We start from the raw sequence: 24,796 nt of genomic DNA, 5'->3' as shown, positions 1-24,796 counted from the left end.
ACGTCAGATAGTAACTCAAACAGGACAGGGCTTGGAGGTAGGAGCTGATGCAGAGGCCGTGAAGGGGTGCTGCTGACTGCCTAGCTTGCCTAGCTTGCTCAGCCTGCTTGCTTAACTGAACCCAGAACTACCAGCCCAGGGATGGTACCACCCACAAAGGCTCCCCTCAGTGATCACTAATTAAGAAAATGCCTTACAGCTGAATCTCATGGAGGCATTTCTTCAACTGAGGCTTCTTCCTCTCTTATGATTCTAGCTTGTACCAAGTTGACACTAAACCAGCCAGCACCCCCCCCCCAATAAATTCTTCCATATGTTTCTTTGATCGTGGTGCCTTAACATAGCAATAGAAGAGGAATGAAGACAAACCTATACAAGCAATCATACTAGAATAATCCTCATCTTTTATAAGTCCCGCCCACGTGTTAATTACATTGTCACCATCCCACAGTTTAATGTTACTCATCCAAACTCCATTTGTCCATTTCCACAAATTTATCATTAAGATGGCAAACAATTTGTTAGATTTATCAGTTTCATTAAATTCAAACTTTTAACATATGAAGGTTTTACATATGCTGTGTGCAAATACTAACTTCAGGACAGGAGAATGTAGGTCAGTCATAGAACATTCGCCTAGCATGTGAAAATCTAGTGGTTACCCAGCCCTGAAAATGGAGGAGGGGAGGGAATAAAGGGGTGGGGTGGGGTCAGAGCAGGAACTTGGTAGCCAGAAGGGAAGCAGAGACTTTTGAAGATTAATGCTTACTGGCTCAGGTTCTTGCTCCCATTCAATCTCCTTTTATGTATTTCCTACTTGCCTAGGAGTGGTAGCACTCCTAGATGGTTGGGAGCTCCCACATCAGTGTCTTAGTTACTGTTCTGTTACTGTGAAGAGACATCACGACCAAGGCAATTTACAGAAGAAAGCACTTAATTGGGGGCTGGTTTACAGTTTCAGAGGGTTAGTCCATGATCATCATGATCATCATCAGGAACATGTTGGCTGACAGGCAAGGAGGCAGGCAGCAGGCAGGCAGCAGGCAGCAGGCAGGCAGCAGGCAGGCAGCAGGCAGCAGGCAGGCAGCAGGCAGCAGGCAGCAGGCAGCAGGCAGCAGGCAGCAGGCAGCAGGCAGCAGGCAGCAGGCAGCAGGCAGCAGGCAGCAGGCAGCAGGCAGCAGGCAGCAGGCAGCAGGCAGCAGGCAGGCAGGGTGCTGGAGCAGTAACTGAGAGCTTACATCCTTATCCAAAGGAACAGGCAGAGAGACAGTGCAGGGATTTTGAAAGTTCAAAGCCTACCCCCAGTGACGCACCTCCTCCAACAAGGGCACACCTCCTAATTCTGCCAGAAACAGTCCACTGACTGGGAGCCAAGTATTCTTATCTATGAGCCTCTGGAGGCCACCACAACTAGCAATCAAGAAAATGGCCCACAGACAAGCTCACAGACCAGTCTGATGGAGGTGATTTCTCAGTTGAGATTCGCTCTTCCCATAAGTGTCTTTATGAGAAGTTATCAGCACAAAACCCACTTACTAACTCTTTCCTTCCAATTTTTAATAAGATAAAATTGTTTTACTTGATTGAAGTCAACAGTCCTAGTTTCCTTTTCTTTTTTTAATATCACATTTTCCCATGCTCCATGATCCTTGTGAGTCTCCAGGAGAGACAGAAATAGCAGTCACAGGAATGGAAAGCTAATGTTAGAGCCGTTCTGGCCTCATAGGCAACCTCTATCTTCAATGGCTGCATTCTCTCATTCTTACATCCTTTCAAATAAATAGCTCCTTTATACTAAAATTTCTCTCGGTTTTTGAAAAGATATAGAGCAATTTCCATGCCATATAATTTTCTCTCAGATAAGCTCCCTCAGAAAGGGATTACTGTAATCACAATAGAATTGAATAGGTAGAAAAATGCTGACGATAGTAATGGGGGCCTGTGGAAAACTCGGAAGGACAGAGTGTTAAGGGAGGCTTTGTGGCAGGAACCTTTGAGAGGTGTGTTCTTTACTTTAAACAGCATAGCTCAGACGGGAGTGGATCTTTGGTCTGAATGGTGGGGATACACGGCGAGTAACAAATTTACATCGTCCTCTCCCCCATCCTTCGGAAGAAGGAGCTCAGGAAGGGAGGAGGACAGGTAAGGGAGTGATGGGACTACACAGGACCAACTGCAATCCTTCCTTACTGAATCCATCCACCTTCTGAATACAAGCCTTCTTGCTGCCCTAGCTTAATACCTATGGAGATGGAGGTCTATTGTAGGAGCGACATGGTACGTGAGAGAGAGCATACCGGGCTCCTGGCAGAGGCCTGTGATAGCTCTCCAGCTCTGACATTGACGCATGGACCTTAACCTGTTCAATTTATCATCTGTAAACTGGAATGGTACTTCCTGCTCCACCTGTCTCACATGCTGTGATAAAGAATCCGTCTGAAAACGTGAACGAAGAATGGGCAATCTTAAGTACTTCATCAAAGGCATCATCAGGTGAATTCTTTTACGACACTTTCAACCATTGAGGATCTTGGTAATTTTGTCAGGACCAATTGGGGGATTTAGATAAAAATATATCTTCCTGGATACCCAGAACTGTGTCTGATTAAGATGGTTCTAACCTGCTCTGCCGTGTTTCTAACTCTAAGTCCAAGAAGCTCCAGTGCAGACTGGTCATGGTCACCCTAGTAACGCTGAGAAAAAATGCAGTCCGAGTCACAGAACCTTTCTAGCCTCAGATGGGCTTAACTCAGGAGGAGGTAGCGTGTTGAAAGCCCATGGTCACACAAAACTTCCCATTGTTCTGAGGTCTTGCCTCACAAATCAGACAAATGAATTTCAAGCACCACAGGGAGGGTGAGCTTCTAGAAAGGAATTTAGTAGAGGTTTGTTGATGGAAAGTTAAGATTGTGAGTGAGTGGGAGAAAGAGTGAGAAAGTGTGTGGACGAGAGAGAGAGAGAGAGAGAGAGACAGAGAGAGAGAGAGACAGAGAGAGAGAGACAGAGAGAGAGACAGAGAGAGAGACAGAGAGAGAGAGACAGAGAGAGAGAGAGACAGAGAGAGAGACAGAGAGAGAGACAGAGAGAGAGACAGAGAGAGAGACAGAGAGAGAGAGACAGAGAGAGACAGAGAGAGAGACAGAGAGAGAGACAGAGAGAGAGAGAGAGACAGAGAGGGAGAGACAGAGAGAGAGAGAGCACACACACGCGAGCGAGCCAGAGAGAGGGGGAGGGGAAGGGGGAGGGAAGGGGAGGGGCACCAATATAGCAGAAGCAGGATTCAGAGCTGGAGAACCTTTCACAGGACTTACGGTAGAAATGTTTGAGGCATGGCGTGAGCTAGTCATTCCAATTGGCCCACTGTCAGTTTGCTCTCTGTTGCTGTAATAAACACCATGACCAAAAGCCACACGGGAGGAAAGAGTTTCTCTAAGGTTGTAGTCGATCGTCTAGGGAAGCCAGGGCAGGAGCTCAAGAGTGGAGCCTGGAGGCAGGAGAAGCAGAGGTCATGGAGGAGAGCTGCTCTCTGGCTTGCTCCTTGCTTCAGTTCAGCTACCCACCTGCTTTGGGAGGACACTTCTCATGATGATCTGGACCCCACTTCATAAATTAGCAATCAAGAAAGACGTCCTACAGACAGGGCCACACCAGTTCGATGGAGGCGATTCTTCAGTTGAGCTTCCCTCTTTCTAGGTGACTCTGGGCTGTCAATTATCCAGGGATGCTAACCCACTGACAAAGTGTCCCTGTGCTTTAAGATAGCAATGGGCTGTGGCACACATAGAGCCTCTGGCTGGAACGTTTCTGGCATGTCTGACCGCTGTCCAGGGCAAACCCAAAACCCGTATATAAATCACGGTCTCTGCCTGGAATGTTTCTGACATTTCTAGCCAGAGAATCAAAACTGTCTGTTTTTCAGGTCCTGGTTCTGATGCTGTCTCTTGTTACAATTCTCCCCATCCATTACCACCTTTATGGAATTGTGCAATGGCTGATCTGGCTTCTTTGAGCTGAGTTGGGTATTCTGGTGTGGTTGTTGGATCACACACACACACACACACACACACACACACACACACACACACACACACATATACTGGTTCCATCTAAGGGACCTCAGAAATGCTGCAGTGGTTCCATTTGTACAAAGGCCAGACGAAGGGTGGTGGTGGGGAATGCAGTCTTTGCCTGGATACAGATGTGTGGGAGGATTAAAAGCTTGAGAATAAGCAGGGGAAGTGAAATCAAGCCCTTTGGCAGAGATAATGAGTCCATCCTCCCAGGAGCAGAAAGGAGATCATAGAAAAGGTTAGCAGTACAACCCTGGGCTGAGAAACAGGAGAACCCAGAAGAAAAAAACATTTAAAAATGTCCAGCTCTTTAGAATTGCTCTGTAGTCTCACAAGGGCATCCATCTGTGTCTGGCTTATTGGTCTTCTCCCCAGATTTATCCTTGTCTGGTCCCGAGGGTGATGAACCCAGAGTTTTCTTTCAGGCACAGGGAGAGCTGGTGAAGTGGCTGGGACCACAGTGTTTGAAGTTCCTTCCTGTTGGCCCTCTCTGCTGGCCTGTGTCTGCTTCTCCCCTTTAGGATAGCCAGGTCCCTTGTACACTGGGCTGGACTGGAAGGAGAGAGGCTTAGCGGGACATGGGTGGGTGCAGGCAGGATCTTGGTCCGAGGTGAGTGCATCAACAAAGAACATACTCCCAGGAACAGCTTTGAACTACTGGTTCAGTTTAATGGGAGTTGGGAGAAAGGAGTGTGTGCCCTTGAGGAGGGGGCCGGGATCTCTGGGGCAAAATTTGTGTGGCTGTGTACGATTGGCCAGGGTAGGGAGGTTGGAAGATACTTCATTTGCATACTCAGAGCTATGGGGGGGGCATGACATGACCTTAGAAGGTCAACAAGGAGTAAAGACTAATAAACGTCAGGATAATAAATTCTGTTTATAACTATATAAACTATTAACAGCAAAGGACCAGAGACTCATTTCTTCTTGGATACACCCACAGTACAACCCTCGTGGCCATTGGTCTTGGTGTGCTGACCCCAAAGTGGCACAACCCTCTCTGGGCTCTAATCTTCTTCAGCCTCCCCAGGTCCTCACGCAGCTTGTTGTTTAGATCCTTGGCCAGAACCTGGCTGTACTTTCATCCTTCGCATCCTTCTGTGTGTTCAAGAGCCAGTCTGGGATCTTGTGCTGTCATGGATCCTGCACGATGGTGATCATATTGTACCTCATCCTCCGTGGGTTCTCCAGCCCTCTTGGTGAGGTCAGTGTCTGCTTTCCTCAACACCTCATCCGCTCACACCCTTCATGGCAGTGATGGCAAAGCTATTTTCCACTGCCTGTCCATGTTGGTGTTGAGTCCTTGCAAAATATGCTGGAACTTCTCAGTGATCTCTAGAGACAAGATGGCGGCAAAAGCACGGCATATAGGGCTCCTGAGGGAGCATAAATTTTTACTAGGTTGATGGTGGGACAGTCAATTTAGTGATGCCTGATTGGGAGGGGAAGGGAGCCAACTCCTGTCACCCTCATTTGCGGTATCCAGGGTAGAGGCTCTCTTTGAGACCCTTCCTTCACAACCCTGGGCTGTTACAGTCCTACACATCCCCAGGTGGGTTCTAGAGACATGAGAAAAAAGAAGAGATTTAAACAGCATTTAATCTCCAAGTTAGGCCAATAATTGACCTCTCTCTCCAGGTAGGTCCCAATGTAGGTGCTACAGTATTGAAATTGAGCCAAGTTATGGTGTTTTGTATCTGGACAGCAGTTTACTGCAAGGGAAAAAAGTCATTGGTGAGAAATGGTTTTTCATGTGACACTTTAGATGGACTGAAGTGTAAAGTCTGGGGAATATGATTCCTCAGGCTGTTAAAAGACTGTAAGTCATTTTATCTTTGGCTTTGCTTTCCTGTTGGGTTTTGAAGACCATGCCAGGGACACCCTTTCCTTTTTCTTGCCAAGCTCAGTTGAGTCTGTTGTCTTCAGAAATGACTTTGGATGTGGGAGGGACCCGTCTTTTAGATTTCCTTTTCTCATTTCTACCATCTACTGGAATGACTCAGGGTCTTTCTGACTGGGCTTCCCTTAGCAGCATGGAGGGCATTTCCTTGAGTGTCGACTCCTTTCTTTGCTGATTGTACACTAGTGGAGTCCAGCCTTGGGTCTCCATGACTTCTCTGGTCAAGGTGGCAGGTCTAGGAACCTTTGAGAGATGCTTTGTAGAAAGTTCCCTGCTACCTAGTTGGCCTTTCTCCTTGTCCTCATGGCCATAAGCCTTCAGAGTTAGCAAACACTGTGTTATAAACTTTAGATACAATTTTACAAGACAATGGGACTAAGTGCCTTCATCCTTCCCCTATAACATCTCAAGCTCCAGTCTGTATGCTAGAAGTCAGGATTATGCTGCCGGTCATCCTGCTCCACCTGGGTGTCGCTATATGGATAAATATCTGTCCTACACTACCATCCCCTTTCTGTCTTTTTGGAGCCCTGAGAATGGAAGTGACACAATCTTGCTTGTTGGAACCTCTCAGAGTCAGAATTCTAGTCTGTAACTCTGGTAAAACTATGATGGTGCTGTGAGATTCTATGGGGAAGTAGAAGCTGCCAGATGATGAGGTTTACTCAGGAATTTGTTTAGTCAGGTTCATCTAAGTTCTAATTGCCAATCTCCAGTGAGCAAGGCTAATGTCCAGACTCTCTCTCTCTCTCTCTCTCTCTCTCTCTCTCTCTCTCTCTCTCTCTCTCTCTGATGTATGTGCATTCATGTTTGTGTTAAGTGTATATGTGAACTCACTCACATATGAAGATCAGAAATAAGCACTGAGTGTCTTCCTCTCACTCTCTGATTTATTTTTTGAGACAATGTCTGTGTTAGTCAGAGTTCTCTACAATGGCTGTCTCCTTACAGAAAGGCCAAGGACCTGAAAGTTGTTTAGTCCCTGAGACTGGATGTCTCACCAGCACCAAGTTGTCACTGCAGTCCCAGGAAAGTCCTAGAGAGCTGCTGGTTTTCAGTCTACAATAGAATCCTGAAGAAGTAGGTTCTAACACCAGCAAGAGGATGTCTGAGGATGAGAGTATGGGAAAGCAGGTAAAAAGCCAAAAACTTCCTTTTTCTGTATCTTTTTATATGGGTTGCCACCAAATGAGGCTCAGATTTGGGGGTGGGTCTTCTGACCTCAAGTGATCCTGATTTAGGGTGTCTTCAACCTCAAATAACCCTACCAAGAAAATTTGCACACACTTGTGCCTAACTGTATTCAAATTGACAACCAAATTAACTGTCTCAGGCTTCTTCATAGAGTTCAAAGTTCACTGGTTCGACAAGACTACCTAACTTTGGGATCCTGTTTCTACCTACCCAAATTCTGAGATTACAGGCATGAACTATCACTCCCAACCCTTACATGGGCGATGAGGATCTCAATTTAGATTACACAGCAAACACTTTAGCCACTAAGCCATCTCCTCCGAAAGACCTTTCTGATATCATTTCGCACCTGGTTTTGGCTTGAGTTAAAATAATTAACATCCTACCTAAGTCAGCCTAATTTGAGATGATACAAGTTTAAGACTTTGAAAGTAATTTTCTTTCAACTAAGGGGTTTATTGAGATGTGAAAAAACAAACAAACAAACCAGCTCTTAGAGAGTTGAGACAGCAAGCTCACAAACTCTGCCTCTGAGTTCTTTCTGAGCTATTACGTTGGAAAAAGCAAGGATGAGCAGCAGCTGTGAAGTCTGTACAGAAGCCCATGTCACGTTCTGTCTACAGCCATGTTTAGTGGAGGGTACACCCTACCCTAGCAGCAAAATTGTGTATCACCAGGTAGACATTGCCTCTGTTGAAGACATGAGATGGCTGGTAGCATTTTCTCACTGTACTAATCAAACAACTTGATCTACACTACTTTTACTGAATAAACCTTCCATAAAGGGCAATCAGTGGCCATGCTGGGGTTGACCACCGGATTTCTATCACTTTTCCCCTTGTCTTGAAAATACTGGAGAGCTAAGCTACGTCGTTATGATTCACTGTGTTTGGTAAAGTTCTATAAGCAAATTCACTCCACCAAATTAGAGGCCATCTAATGCACCAACTTAGATGACGTTTAGAAGGCAGAAATGAAAGGTTGGTCACAGTTTTGTGGAAGTGCTCCTTTCGCTGTGGTGGATAGTTTTATGTCAACTTGACACACGTTAGAGACAACTGAGAGGAAGGAACCCTAGTTAAGAAAATATCTCCACAAGATTGGGCTGTAGGCAGGGCATTTTCTTAATTGGTGATTGACGGGAGAAGGCCCAGTCCATTGTGGGTGGTGCCATCCCTGAGCTGGTGGCCCTGGGTTCTATAAGAAAGCAAGTTGAGAAAGCCATGGGGAGCAAGCCAGTAAGCAGTACTCCTCCGTGGATTCTGCATCAACACCTGCCTTCAGGTTTCCAACCTGCTTTAGTTCCTGTCCTGGCTTCCTTTGATGGTGAACTGTGAGGTAGAAGTGTAACTAAACCTTTTCCTCCCCAAGTTGCTTTGGTCATGGTGTTTTGTCATAGCAACAGCAACCCTAAGATATGTGTGGGGATAAGAAACTATACTTCCCGATGAAGATTTACTATAAATCTACAGTAAAAGGCTTAGGACTAAATACATGAATCAGTGGAGTAGAATAGAATGCTAAAACCACAAAGTTATATGGTCAGTTCCCAAGGAATTTAATGGAACAAGATAATTTTGCTTTTGATTTTCTCTACAATGATGCTAGATAAGAGGCGGCAAATAGTGGAGACGAAGATGACAGAGACACAGAAAGAGACAGACACAGAGAGAAATTATTCTGTTACATCAAATGCTCAGAAATATAAAAGATAAAATTAGAAACTTTACAAGAAAATGTACTTTGGTATATGCAATAACAAGAATGACTCTCAAATATATTCTGTGCCCAGTAAAAGAACTTAAAGACACATTTAACAATTACATAAGCTTATGGAAAAGTCTAGGAAAGTGTTCAGGTTTGTAGAGGGAGAAATGAGGTTTGGAGTGTGAGATGCGTTAGAAAGAACAATAGATAAACATCTGGATTATGAGCAGATTATAGACTACAGTTGTGGTGATAGCTTCATGGACTTATGAATTTTCGAAGCTTGTCAACATACATACTTTGCATGAGGACATGTTGCTATATGCACATTTGACCTCAATAAAATTGGTTTAATAAAAAACAAAACAAAAATGAAAAGTGAATAAATAAAATGTCTTTAAAACGGGTGAAGAAAGTAGACATTGATTGGACCTGGAGCTGATGTTTCCATAGCAACTAACGAAGCCAGATGTCAAATAAACCATCCTTCAAGTGTGAAGAAGGGCCACGCATAGAAACATGTCTGCTCACCTCCGCTACCAAGAACAGCAGTGATTGTGAGCAAAATCTAAGAGCGTTGACAAAAAAAAATTCTCATGGATGCACATCTAAAAGATGTATGGTGGGAAGAAGGGAACTGGATTCAGAGAAACTCAGTGAGAGTCAGAAAGATTTACATTCCAAAAGGGTGTTCGACTGTGTTCAAACCTCAACAAATGACTCATAAAACAAAACCATTTCCGATGACCAATATGGAAAGTGTTTTTAAATGTAATCCCAAGCTAGACAAAGATAGCTTGCAGTAAAAGGTGCTCGGAGCTAAGATATTAGAAGCCCTGCATTGTTCAGAGGAGAGGCTGTCATGCTGCTGGATTAGTCTTAGCTCTGTTACGTAGTTGTGCTTCAACCTAGGAAGGAAGAAATAGAATTTTTATTCCCTTAGGTAGAAATATAAATATTTGAGAGATCTGAAAAAATTAAAAATCGGCTGTGTAAATGTGGGCTGAGTGAAGTGGAAGATCCTGGAGAGGAATCCAAACACAGTCACAGAATGATTGCAAATGAACGTAGTCCAATTACACACAGGCACGTTGGGAATACATATAAGAAAACCGTTAACAATTCAGCTACATGGGTATTTTCTGAAACAAAGGGTCAAGTTATAATGAAATAAAAAAATGCAAAACATAGCTGTTAAATTTGTATTGATAATATACAAAAGGGTAGTTTCAAGTAAAAAGGCATGATCTGAAGAATCTCCAAATGATTTCTTCTCTAAGAAACATATTTGAGGGTGAGGAAGATCAGCATTAATCTCCCACCCCTGCCCCAGGAAACCAGGAACAACGTGGGAAGGGGCTGGAGAGACAGCTCAGCAGTTAAGAGCACTATCTGCTCTTGCAGAGGACTTGGGTTTGGTTCCCAAAACCCACATGGTGCCTCACAACTGTCTATAACTCCAGTTCAAGGGGTCCGATGGCTTCTTCTGGCCTCTGAGGGCACTGGGCATGGCATGTGGTGCACAGGTAGACATACAGACAAAACATTCATATATAAAAATGCAAATAAATACATCTAAAGCTAAAGTGGGTAAAGAACAACTCACGACTGCATATCATGCAACATAAAGAAGTACACTGCACGGAAAAGTCGAGCATTCTAAATACACAAGCATCTATGGCCCCTCCTTCCTTCCCTCTCTTCCTCTTAGCTTTCCATGAAGTCATAATTTTCCTGTCTCCCACCTGACTTCAAACCTATCTTTTTAGCTTAAAAATACATTATACAAATGACACAATTATAAGAAAATATAATAAGCACACCCACATAATCTGGGACACACTTCCCACGAGAATGGATGGATCAGTCAGACATAGTAAGACCATGGATGATGTGAACGAACGGGACAGTGTGACACCTCTGTAGATGGGCACTGGGTGTCGAGGGGCCTCATCATGACTCAGTCTTGTGTAGAGGAGCACATCTGGAGTGAGTTCAGGAGCGCGTCAGCTATGTCTGCCCAGACGACATCCTTTGCCGCACATCTCCCCATCCCCATCCTCTGGCTCTCCCCACCCTCCCCTGCCATGGTTCCTGAGCCTTGGTGGGGGGTGAGGAGTGAGACTGCTGTCCTACTTACGGCTGAGCTCTCTACTATAATAGAGGCTGGTGATTTTGGCCAGATAGAGATTTCTGCATTAACCACACCACCCTCTACAGTAGGAAACTTGGCTAATGAAGGTTTGGCACAGCATTAATCTGCAGGTAAAAATGTTTTGATGATAGTTTGACACCATGAACATTTAACAAAGCGATAATAGTAGGTTCTCCAAGAGGGCCTATGGCCTCCCTAGCCATAGGCTCTCGATCAGGTTCACAGAACCAGGAATGAATTTCCTCTTATAGAGTGGACCTCAAGTCCAATCAAAAAGGGTTGGCTCCCTCAGGACGGTCATGCTATTACTACATACACTAGAGGGTACATTTGCCTGGCAAGTCATTACATAGGTCACTGAATCCATAACTAGGTAAGACTATTGGTGACTTTTGTCCTCCAGCATCCTACATAGCACCCTCTGGCACCATGAAGGCTAATGGGTAGGAAGAGAGCTTCTAGCTCAGCTGCAGCTTGAGTTATCCAATTCTTTTTACTGACATGTGATGTGTGTTCAGCAATAAGGTCTTAATTTCTGGTGGGCAACCAAGAGCAATGGTAATTATATAATAATAATAATAATAATAATAATAAACTACATCTTAAAGGAAGAAATAGCTTATCTCACTTTATATATGTAGTGTGTGTGTGTGTGTGTGTGTGTGTGTGTGTGTGTGTGTGTACACATATTGCTTTTGAGATTTTCTGGGTGCAGGTTCCCCATCATACGTAGAAGACACTATTTCATGGCAGACACCCTGGTCTTCTGACTTTTTCAATCTTCTGCTTCCTCTGCAATGGTCTTGAGCCTTACGTATAGGGCTATGCCGTAGACGTACCAGCCAGGCCTGGGAATCCACCGTCAGTTGTTCTACAAGTTATGACTAGTTGTGAATTTCTGTAATCGTCTCTATTTCCTGTAAAAAGACAAGGGATGAAAGCTAGTCTTATCTTTGGGTATAGTGATAAGTAAACTTAATATTTACCTGTCTAAGTACTTTTTGTGAGTGTCACTATGTCTTGATTTGATTTTGGTTCTCCTGAGCAGGAGATCAGGAGTGAGGGCACTTATCCCACAATGGTTATCTCTCTGCACTATGGACCACTCAGCAGAGTGTGATGCTGTGGACATCTATGCTGGGATTGATGCATTTAAGTGAATGAAATGAGTCATGTAAGAGTGAGTATCACAGAAACCAACTACATTGAACCGTACTACAAATCATTCAACAAATTTGAAACAGGTATATTGCAGACAGAATAATTAAGTTAGGAAGTAGTGATTTATGTAAGTGATGTTTCTCTGTGTTTGCCATACATCATGAGAAAGCAATTAATTTCTCATATCGGCACAAGGAACAGCTAATGACCACCATAGGAAAAGCCGATGTGATACTTAGACTGTTGTAGTTCGTTACCTAAATTCGAAGTTGGAGCAAATGCTGTTCCAAATAGAGGCAATCGCAGCCAGTAGAGAGGACAGGCTTGGGTGACTGAAGCAGCCACTTTAAGAGCAAACTTCGAGAAACGCTCAAAATTTGTTAACGTCAATAATGGTTTGTTCTTATTTGAAACAGCATATACTATGCTTCCCAGGCTGGTTCTGAACTCTTAAGCTCTCGTGATCCTCTGGTTCAGTTTCCTGACGAGCTGGAACTGTAGGCTTGCACCACCACACTCGGACACCATAATATTTTAACACCATAGTATTTTTCTAAAATAAAAGGGAAAAGTAATATGTGACAGAAAAGGCAAAATAACTAAATTAAAACTCCATATGAATGCCTTGGAGTCTAACTTCACACTCAAAGGATCCGGAACTGCTCCAGATTCTGTAAGACCTTCTCACTCTTCCTCCTTCCCATTGAGCATTGTTTGTGCAAAGTCATCAGAGTCTTAATTTTATGCTTACACAGGACAATGGATATAATTAAGTTTTTGTTATTACATATGTTTGTGTATTATTATATAAGATTTATATTTTAATATATATCATATATTTCTCTTATATATGTTAAAATATAACTCAAATATATTATATATCTTATATATATCTTAAAATATAAATAGATTTAAGAAATATAAATTTCTTAAAATGAAGTTTCAAAAATCTAAGGCATACAATGACAAAAACATGGTGTCTACAGATGGCTATCCTAATTAGTTTGATGTTGGTAATAATTTCACCGTGTCTACAGGTATCAATTTATCCTAAACCATATTGTCATACTTCTTGAGTATACGTAATTTTTGCTTGTGAATTCTATCCCAATATAAGTGAAAAAAATTGACATTTTTGTCGGTGATGACTAATGAAACATAATAGGAATGGGAAAAGAAAATTTTACTAAGGGTCACTGTGTTTATGATTAATACAGATAAGTAATTTTAAAATCATTCTGATTATCTCTTTTGTGAGGGGACATACTCTATATGCTAATAAATAAATCAGTGCATGTCCCCATAGGAAAGAGAGATGCTTAGGGCCATTCTCACCCATTCACACTGCATGGTTTAAAAAAAAAAAAAAGCATCAAAGACGGTCGGAATGGCATCACGTTTCTTCATCGGCAACAACGGAGCATGCTCTCTTGAGAATCATCCCTAACAAACAAAGCACTTGTTCTATAGCTCACTGTCCCCTGCGCTGGAGCAATGACAAACAGATCACTCTGTAAGATGCTACGATTGCTTATGAAAATTTCGGAGGACTTGATTTCTTTTCAATTTGTTCAACAATTGATCGCCACCAGTGCTAAGGCTCCACCTAGGGCCCGTCTCTACAATTACACGCGTATTCATCGCAGTGATTTCAGTCTGTTTGATTGCAATACGTAAAGCAGTTATGCAAATAGGAGAACACTCAGGAGTGGATCTTCTCTCCCCCTCCCCCAGTTACTGTCTAGCATGTAAAAATTAGATTCCGTCATTCCCTCCTAGGGACTGAACGGTGAGGTGGTAAACCAGGGCAGCTTGCTCGCCAGGTAAGGATGTGGTTAATGCCTCAGTTCTTTGCCTTGGATCACTGCTATGCAGGAATGCAGCCAGGTGACCTTCAAAACGGGTGGTCGCCGCTCAGGGGGCAGTAAAGTGCAAAAACCAATCGCCTCCTGTGTGTCTCAGTGGATCAGTCGTGGGAGAGGCTAAACCAGATGGACCAGAGAAAGATCGAAGATCGGCCCTACAGAATTTGGTTCTTAACTTCCGGTGTCTTCCATTTACACTTTGATTAGATGGGTTTCTGGTCTTTTTTTTTTTTTTTTTTTTTTTCGGAGCTGGGGACCGAACCCAGGGCCTTGCGCTTCCTAGGCAAGCGCTCTACCACTGAGCTAAATCCCCAACTCCGGGTTTCTGGTCTTATCTCCTTGTTCAATTGGTGATGGGACTTTGTACATACGGTCTCTCCAGCAGTGAGTAAGGCAGAATGCTTTGAATGGAACCAGCGCCCCAGAGTGTTTTGACTCGCACCTGCCATCTGTCTGCTTAGTCACTGAGAGGCCCTCCTTCTCCGAAGTGATGATCTGTACTGGATACGGGAATTGGCAGCAACAGTTGTTGTGTTAGGAGATTGCCGAGTTCCCGGTTTTCTTTATTCTTGTCATGATAGCAGTATGGCATATTAATGTCTCAGATATTCACTTGGCTTGTTCTTGGAAATGCCATATGTTCCTAAAGCTAATTAATGTGGGGAGAGTGGGGGTAAACAAAGAGAAGGGAGTATTTTTTTCAATGCCATTCCGAAATTGTACACATGTAAGGCATTAGCACACAACCGGAAGCAGAATGGAACTCTCCCAATTAACTCACAGTGTCAGCCTTCAATTTCTGCAGGCAGATCCCAGCTTTCTACATTCCCTGTTGACAGCTAACTCCGTGCAATCTGGGTTAAATTTTGTATAAATGAAGATAGAGACATCAAGAACAGATTTCTTCTCACATATGGTGGCTGGAACCAGGCCAGTACTGTCTTTCCAGTGACTAGAGCAGGTCAGCACCTGGACAGAACAGGTATGCAGGCCCACTGTCCAATCGGGATGTAAGCCAGATATGTAGTAATTCGCTTAACGTCTATGACACACAGCAACAGCGAACTTAATTCTGACTTTGTCAACAGAACACACACACATGCGCATGCACGCATGCATACATGCACACACGAATGCACAATCATATTCAGCATAGGTAAAAATTAAAATAAACCTGCTTGTGTTCACTTTTTGAAATAAGAGCAAAAAGTCTTATCAAAGCACAATAAAGTTCTTACTACAGTAAAATGAAATGTTAAAAAAAATAGAACTCTACCATATTGCTGACGTCCTCTCCCATACACCTGACTTAGTATCACCATTTGTCTCCTTGCGTTCTGCTTTCTTTAGCCCCAGTAACCACTGTCTTCAATTACGTGTAAGGATTTAACTCATTTTTACACGTATTTATTTATTTCAGAAGCGCCTGTCAGCCATGGCGCGCCTGTGGAGGTCAGAGGAGAGTTTGCATGAGTCAGTTCTCTCTTTCCACCCTGTAGGGTTTTCAGATGGAGCTCCGGTTGTCAATCATGACAGCAAGTGCTCCTACTGGCTGAGCCATCTCACCTGGGGTAGGACTTTAATTTTTTTTAAATGTATCCCTAACCCCTAAGTAATACATTTATGGGTTTTATCTATGGTCCTCCTACTCTGAACACAATGGCTCTAGTGGGATTTCAGAAGCTAAGTGGGTCTAGTTAGTACTTGGAAGGGAGGTGTTTACAGGTATTTTTTTATGTGATTTTGTATTTTATAGATGTAGAAATGAAGTTTATGTAATTTTTATTACATTCATCAGCATTATGTGTTAGACATTCACTCATGAGGACACAGGAACATTCAGCACTCGACATCTGTGTGCAAGCATGTTTTGTACATGCATACATGTGAGTGTGCAGGTGGACACGTCCACACAAGCACATGCGGAGGCTGGAGGACAATATCAGATATTGTCCTTTAGTATCCACACTCCACCTTATTCCCTTGAGACAGTCTCTTACAGAGTCCTGACACTTGATGGACTAGCCAATGGGTTTCTACCTGTGTCTTTCCCCCATGCCAAGGGGACAGGTGCTTGCAGCCATATCTGACTTTTTATGTGGGTGCCGAGGAATTGAGCTCAGATCCTCAAGCTTACACAGCAAGCGCTCTTACCCACTAAGCCACATCTCCGTTCCATTGTGCAGTAACTATTCCATTGTGCAAATGCAACACAACTTACGTAGGCAGCCTCATGTCCATGGTTCTTTGTGTGGCTTGCAGCTTTTACTGTTAAAAGCAGTGCTGCTGTGACTATTTTAGTATTCGCTTCCTGTTGAAGGTGTGTAAGGATTTCTGTCATCTGAGGGGTATTTCTCAAAGTGCATCTTTGGATTTTAGAACCAAGGATTCTGGTTTTTGGACACTGACGCTTACTCTAGTAGCCTCATTTCTGGAGTCCCGGGCTTTTGGCTTCAGACTGAGAATCATATCATTAGCTTTCTTGGTTTGGAGACCTTTGGTGTGACACTGAGCCAAACTGCTAGCATCCAAGGGCTCCAGCTGACTGGCAGCCTTGCCAGGGGACTTCCTAGCCTCCCTGACCGTGTGAGTCAGTTCCACTAATAAACTCCATTTGTGTATGTTAAGTAGCCTATGATTTAACAACAGCATAATCTTGTGGAACCACCATGAGATGCAGCCACTATACAGTGCATGGCTGTACATCTCGCATATTGATCTGTAAGGGTCCATGGTTCACTGAAGAATGATACCCTGGACTCACATAGTATGTAAATGCGAAGAGTGTTGCGTTCTGCAGAAGTCCAGAATGCTGGGATCGCTCATTCCAAGATGGAGAAGTGAGGTCGCAGGCCTGATTTAAAGCACATTAGGGGAATTCTGGGGTAAGTGACATTTATCTTGCTCCATCTCTAGGGAACATTCCAGAACCATCAGCGGGACATAGGGGCTGGAAACTGTCACTGGGGAGGTTTGGAAACTGTTGTTGACACATTGTCCTTGCTTAAGACCAGGTGGTGGGGTAGCTTCTGATGGCAGGGCAATTTCTGACTAGCTGCCTGAAGCCTGTGTGTGTGTGTGTGTGTGTGTGTGTGTGTGTGTGTGTGTGTGTGTGTGTGTTATAGTAATTGGCTTGCCTGGGCTTGCCTGAACTTGCTCAGTTCTTAGGCCTAGTTTCCTGAACTGCCAGTTTGAAGCCTGTCATGGAGTTAGCCTAGCCTTCTCAGATCTAGTTCTCTGGAGTACCCTAATACATGAACTAATACATGGGAAGAGTGCTCGCTGTGTAAGCATTAGGTCCTGAGTTCAAAGCCCCAGAATTCTCATAAAAACCAGATACAGTGCCAGAAATCTGTAACCTGAGTACCAAGAGCAGTGTGAGAGAGGCAGGCCTCAAAGGGCTTTTGGGCCAGGCAGGTGAGCCTAATATTGAGTACCAGGTTCAGTGAGACATGCTGTCTCTAAAAACGTACTGTGAGAAGCCCTAAGGGAAGATACTTGGAGTTGATCTCTGACCTCCATGAACACATAAGCAGGCACATATGTGCGCACACACACACACACACTCACACACACACACACACACACACACACACACTTAAAAATACATATCTGATGAATGATAAATCACAAAATAGTCCATTTCCTGAGAATTAATGTACTAATAAAAGATCGCAGGACTGAATCTTCTTAACACCCAGGATGTTGACAAAAGGCTGCATAGTATGAGTTGTTAAGGCAGCGGTTCCCAGCCTCGCTGATGCAGTGACACCCCTAACACAGTTCCTCTTGTGGCTACCCCCACCATAAAGTTATTTTCATTGCTACTTCCTGTCATTTTACTTCAGGTATGAGTTGTAATGTAAATATTCGATATGGGACCCCTGGGAAAGGGTTGTTCGACCACTGGACTGGAGTCTGTGCTCTTCTTCTGTGACTATGGTAGGGTAGAGAGGTGGGACCCAGCTGCCTCTGCGGTGCTGTCAAAGGGGGGCATCTTGTGCCCCAGCGTCTCCTGGAACTGCACTCACTCCTTGCTTAGTTAACATCAGCCTATTTTTCTGAATGAGATTTTTTTCTCTGTTTTAATTTTGAAAATTATTAGGACATAAATTCCCACTTAGATTAATGAGATGGAATTTCCCTGGCAAAAGAAGAAGAAATGAATGCTTTTTTTTTTCAATAGGAGAAAATGATATCGAACTTCCTCAGGAAAGGAGAACTACGTTCAGTTAAGACAATCGGGTTTTGTTTCTGTTTTCCTCTCTGCATGAGAAAGGGAATCTCTGCGTTTGGAATGGTTAATGTTATTTTCCTCTGCATAAGAGAAGGCAGTAATGGATGCCATGCACTTAATTCTCTGAATTTCTACACGAGTCTCCATTCTCTTGGGCTATAGAAAAAAAATCCCCATCTTTTCAAAAAACATGAGTTTAGTAGCAATTAGGCCTCTCAGTGACCTTTTTGCTTGGCAGAAGAAATGTTAATAATATAAAACAAAGCTGTATTTTATTCAATTTTTAGGTTTTGAACAGTTTTTAATTGGTTTGTACTTTTCTGGATTTGGAAATTCTGTCTTTTAACTTTTAAGAAGATTCAGTCCTGTGAAACCCTGATGTATTTTTCGAGGATCCTTAAAAATGAATACATGGTACACACTTTATTTTGAGTCAGATCTCTGTGTTAAGTCACTTTTCTGGTGCTGTGCTAAAACACTATATCTAAAACAACTTATGGAAGTTTATTTATTTTTATATTTCCAGGGGGTTAGAGTAAGAAGCCTACAGTAAGAGAGGAGCAGCATAGCAGCAGGAACAGGAAGCAGAGAGGTAACATTTCATCCACACACAGGAAGGAGAAAGGGAGGAAGACAAAAGAAGACGGAAAGGGAGGGGGAGGGGAGAACAAGTGTAACAAGGCTATAACCTCAAGCCTTCAACCAGGTGACGCATTTCCTCCAGAGGCCCGCCTTCTAAGTTCCCTAGCCTTCCCTGGCGTGCCCATTGACTGTGAACCAGTGTTCAGACAAACCAGGCTACGCAGAGCACTTCACATTCAAACCACAGCACTCACTTCCATCCATGTTTCCGAACTTTTCATACCTTCGTTTTTTTTGTTGTGCATGAACAATATTCTATTGTGTCTATGGCCCGTGTTTTCATTACCCAGTCATTAGCTGATGAGCATCCAGACTGATTCTGTCTTTGCGGCAGGAAGTACAGATGTGCAAACACCTCCTCAGTAGGATAGAGTCCCTTGGGTAATGTCTAAGAGTGGTGTCGCTGCTGTCTTATTTAGTTTCTATTGCTGTGAAGACACACCATGACATTAATTGGGGCCGGCATGCAGTTCAGAGGTTTAGTCCATGGCGGGACCGTTATGGTGGGAAACATGGTGGTGTGATGCAGACATGGTACTGAGAAGGAACTGAGAGTTCTACATCCCAATCAGCAGGGAGCAGGAGACTGACACACATTTCCTCCAACAAGGCCAAACCTACTATAGTAGGGTCATTTCTCCTGATAGTATCACTTCCCATAAGCCTATGGGGCCATTTTCTTTCAAAACACCACAGCCGGTATGATGGCTAAAGAAACTCCATTTTGTACCAGGCACCCACTTTAGTAGCTGTTGGCCTGTGACCTAAATTCTTGAACCCACTAACCCCTTCCTCATCCCCAGAACTGTGTAACTGTTGTGAAATGATTAACCTCCTTGCTCTGGCCTCTGTAAACGCACTTTTTACTCTGTACAGAGGGGAGTGGGGCAGTTCCAAAGCTGTAAATTCCACAGAAGTGGAGTAAATGCTTTTTTTGACTTTGAAAGCCTTTTTCCACACACTTTGGTGTGGGTATGTCTCTGATTTGGCTTAGAGACTGTAACCCTGCTGCAGTTTTAATATAAATTTTGGGTGATTATAATCTGGATCCAGTTTGGTGATCTTCTAGTGGTCTCAAACTCCGTAACAGCCGGGTCATATGGTAGAACTGCTTTTAGTTTCAGAGGAGACTGTACACTGCTTTCCACAGTGTCTGCACCAGTTCCCACTCCCAATCACAGTGAATAAGTTTTCCTCCTGACCCACATCCTCTTCAGCCTTTGTGACCATCTGTCCCCTCCCCCCTTGCCACATGTATCTATTACACATGTGTCTTTACATCTCTAGAAAAAGAGCCCCAGTATTTTCCCTCCTGTATATTTTCATCTTGCTTCTTCATGGTCCAGCTGAGGTTGTCAGTACAACGAAGCCAAACCGACAGGCTGGGTGCAGATTCTTCTGCCAAATTTTCTAGGTGTTTGGGTAGCGCGTCAAATGTAGTGCTATCTTCCCACCGTTGTTCAGCCCGCCTGTGAGGTTCACAACGATCTTCCCAGCTGGGTGATCGTCAATGATTTCAAATTCTCCAGTGTGATCATGCTTCATCATCGCAGGAATGGAGCGACGGATTTGGAGCGTGGCCTGATGAGGGACTGGCATTTGCTTTACTTCCCGGCATTGCGGAAGCTCTTGAGAGCTGGCCAGGGCGTTCATGCGCACCACGGTGATGGCAGAGAGAGATGACAGAAAAAGCACTGTTTGTTGTCTTGATGACTGCTGTGATATGGAGTCTCGATGTAGTTTTAATTCGCATTTTTTCTGGTGGCTGAGGATAGTGAACACTTTACAATTTTTATCGGCTGTTTATGTCTCCTCTTTTGAGATTTGTCAGTTGGGTTCGCTAGCCCATTAATTGGCTGGTAGTGGTGTATAATTTTATAGTTATCTATATATTTTAGATATGACCCTTTTGTCTAATGTGTATCTGCCAAGAATTTCCCCCATTGGGTAAGCTGTTCATTTTGCTGATAGTATCTTTTTCTGCATAGAAGCTTTAAATTCCATGCGATCCCATTTGTCAATCCTTGGAGCTAATCCTTGTGTTACTGGGATTTCTGGTCAGATGCTGGTAAGGCGTGTTTTGGTTTCATCTGCTTCTGGGGTTCACTTAATCTCTTTATTGATTTCTTCAGTAATTCCCTGGTCATTTAAGAATATATTGTTCAGTCTCTGCTCTTTGCATAATTTTTTTACTTTCTCTTGCTATCGCTTTCTAATATTATTCTATTATTCAATAAAATGTAAGAAATAGGTTAAATTATTTTGAACTACTAAGGTTTTCTCTGTGATTTAGAATGTATGTGTTTTAGAGAAGGGGTCATAAACTTGGCGAGAAGAATGTATATTCTATATCTGTCGGATGGGATGGTCTAAAAGTATCTGGTGGATGGGGTAAACTTAGGCATCTCTTTGGTTTATTTGAACTGTAGTGTAGTTAAAACCCGATGTTTCTTCCTTGATTTTTTTTTGTTTGTTTAAACAGCCTATTTAAAACTGTGAGTGGGGTATTGCAATTACCCATGGTCATTGAACCAGGAACCATCTGATCCTTTTATACTCATTCATATTTGTTTTATAAATCGGGAGCCCTAACATCGGATGCATATATATTTATAGTCTTTATATCCTTTAGTTAATCTTTTTTCTTTATTAATAAATGTAGCTTTCTTCATCTTTTTGAACTAATTATGGGTTGAATACCAGTTTATGAGACAGGAAAGGAGCTAACCCAGCTTATTTTGGCTTCTGTTTGCTTCATAGATTGACTTTCATCCATTGATAAATCCCAGTCTAGAGGTGCCGTTGTCAACATCATGCTTTTCTTATGGACCCGATAGTTGTATCTAATTCTTGAATTGAGTCAACTGCTATACATCTATTTGTTGATTATTTGATGCCATGTATATCGAAGATTATTGACTTTCTTACTGTCTACTGCCATGACAAAACACCATGGCCAATACAACTTATAAAAGGAAGCACTTAATTTGGGACCCAGACTTCTAGAGGCTTAGAGTCTGTGATCATCGTGGTAGGGAGCATGGCGGCAGGCAGAATGGAGTGTTACTGGAGCAGTAGTTGAAAGCTTACATCTGATCCACAAGCATGAGAGAGAGGTGGAGAGGGAGAGGGGGAGGAAGGGGAAAGGGGAGGAGGCAGAGAACAAGGAATGGCATAGGCTTTTAAAACCTCAAAGTCCATCCCCAGTAACACACCTTCTTCAACAAGGCCACACTCCACCAAGAAGGCTATACTGCCTTATCCTTCTCAAACATTTCTACCAACTAGTGAACATGCATTCAAATGTATCAGCCAGTGGAAGGGTGCATCTTCATCCAAACCACCACAATTATTATAAAGAGATGTTTTAATGTCTGTGACGTCTACTGATTACTTTTCTGGTTGGTTGGATCGTTCCTTGTTCTTCCCTCGTTCAGTTTGGGGCTTTCCTTATTAACTGTTGAGGATGACGAGTTTCTTCTCACCTCTCTGTTGTATCTTTCTATCAGGACTTGTGATCGCGACTGTCTTCCTGCACTCTCTGTAGAGTTTCTATCAGGACTCGTGACCTCGACTGTCTTTCCTACACTCTTTGTAGAATTGCTTTCACTCTCTCCTGCCACGTTGGTTTGGTCGCCACGAACTGAGTCTCTGCTCATGTTGACAACTATTGGAAGAACGATTTTTGGACTCAGCAATCTTGGTTTGCAATTGTTTTCTTTCAGTCCTTGATCTATGTCATTCTATGCTTTTTTGGATGTTAGGGTTGGCAGGGTAAACTCTTGTTCCATTGTGACGTGCTCGCCTGTGTGGATGAGTTGGCACTTTTTGCTCAAACAACTTTTAATAATCTTTCCTTGGTTTGTATCTTTGGCATCTTGAATGTATTATTTGGCCTTTTTTTTTTCATCTCAGCTCAGTCCTCGTGGCTTCTTGATTGTATCCCAGAGTTCCAGCAGGTTCTAATCCTATTTTTTCCTTATTGCTGTTTACATTTTCTTTGTGTTCGGTCCCTGGTCATCTTTCAACTGCTTGGCCAAGTTAAGCGATGGTGTTTTCCACTGTGGATTTATTTTGTTTAATTGGTTGGGTTTTGGTTCATTAGACTTTTTATTTCCTATATTTTCATTGGTTTTCTTTACCAAGATTATTCTTTGCCTATTTCATTCCACGTTGTTGCCGTGCTCGTCCACTTTGCTCATTCTCTCCCCTGTGCTGTTGCTTTTCCTCTCTGGGGTTTGTAGCAGATTCATCTGCGTATTTATATCCTCTTTAAGGTTAACAATCATTTTTATTAGTAAGTGCTTGAAATAGTCATCATGTATCTTACCTACCTCGGTATCTTTTAATTCAGTAACTGAGACATCGCATTTTTCTTTATTGAGGAATTATGTTGTTCTTTTGTTTCCCTTCGTGCCTCTGGTGTTTCTGGACTCCACTCTGCTTATGCGCTGGTTTGGTTTTCTTATCTGGTTATACTTGGGATTCTTATCTAGATACCTATTCAGAGCATGATGAATCCTTACCACTTGGTGAGTCAAAACCGAACTGTTAAAACAACAGCAACATCCAACCATTTAAGACATGAGTTTACAGCCAATTAAAAGCCACCAACCCGTCACCAATAAGAATAAATAGAAAATCACGATGCTAATGTGAAATGCGCTATGAATTTAAAAATTATTTAGAATAAATGTGGAACTAGCAAAGGAATTCGATGAAGGAAGGGGGCACAGATGGGAAAACAAAAGAGATGTAAGGTTAATAACTGAAAACGAAAGGAAAAGGAGTGGGGAAGAATTTTGTAGAAGATGAGAGAAAGGGCAAAAAAAAAAAAACCAACAAAAAAGAAAATGGACAGGCAAGGTTTCTCAGTAATGAGGAAGCTCAAAACGTAATTAGATAAACATAAGAAGGACAATGACATGAAAAGATGAATTAGAAAATTGGAGAAAGCCATAGGAAATCATGCTATTGTATAAGCTTACTCAAACAATGATTTATCACTGGGCAGTGGTGGCACATGCCTTTGGTCCAGCACTAGGAGGCAGAGGCAAGTGGATCTCTGTGAGTTTGAGGCCAACCTGGTCTACAGACAAGGACAGCTAAAGATACACAGAGAAACCCTGTCTCAAGAAACCGGATGTGTGTGTGTGTGTGTGTGTGTGTGTGTGTGTGTGTGTGTGTGTGTGTGAGTCTGTCTGTCTGTGTTTATAATTTTGGCTCATCTCCAGGCCTCTGACTGTTTTATTGTTTAAAGTCTAAGTAGCTAAAGCATAAACCCATACCTAGAATTTTCTAAAGATGTGATGACTGGGTCAAGAGTGCTAATTTGTTAAATACTTGGAAAAGTATTTAGAGGTCCCTGAAGTGATATGAATTTTAGATATTACTATGTTATGCTCATGTTTACAATTTTGAAATATTTTATTATATAATAGCCTCATAAGACAAGAATTACCATTGTCTCCATTTCACAAATAAAAGAAGTTTAGAGAACCTAACGAATTCCCTAAAGTCATACACTTAGTAAGTGACAGATCTAGGATCTGAACCTAAATAGGATGAAGACAGAAATCAGGACCTTAGCCATACACACATGCCCACACATAAACTTACATATACACATATACATTCTTACATTCTATGTATGCATATGTATTTTTGATAGTTGGCTTTTGTCAACTTGTCACAAACCAAACGCATTTGTGAAGAGAGGATCTTTATTGAGAAAATGCCTCCATAAGATTGCCTGAAGACAAGTCTATGGAATATCGTCTTGATTAACAATTGATGCAGGAAGGCTCACCCCACTGTGTGTGGTGCCTTCTCTAGACAGGTGGTCCTGGATTGTATATGAAAACA

The 24,796-nt window shown here is 42.8% G+C and overlaps 2 pseudogenes; both read right to left on the bottom strand.

The window, feature by feature from the left end:
* Nucleotides 1-1,306: 1,306 nt before the first annotated feature.
* Rps18-ps9 (ribosomal protein S18, pseudogene 9) lies at nucleotides 1,307-12,158 on the bottom strand (annotated as a pseudogene).
* Nucleotides 12,159-14,260: 2,102 nt separating this feature from the next.
* LOC134479960 (uncharacterized) lies at nucleotides 14,261-22,590 on the bottom strand (annotated as a pseudogene).
* Between the last annotated feature and the right edge of the window lie 2,206 nt (nucleotides 22,591-24,796).

The sequence above is a fragment of the Rattus norvegicus genome, chromosome 8 (genome assembly GCF_036323735.1).
Source record: "Rattus norvegicus strain BN/NHsdMcwi chromosome 8, GRCr8, whole genome shotgun sequence".
NCBI lineage: Eukaryota > Metazoa > Chordata > Mammalia > Rodentia > Muridae > Rattus > Rattus norvegicus.
This window is presented reverse-complemented; position numbering and strand designations above follow the sequence as displayed.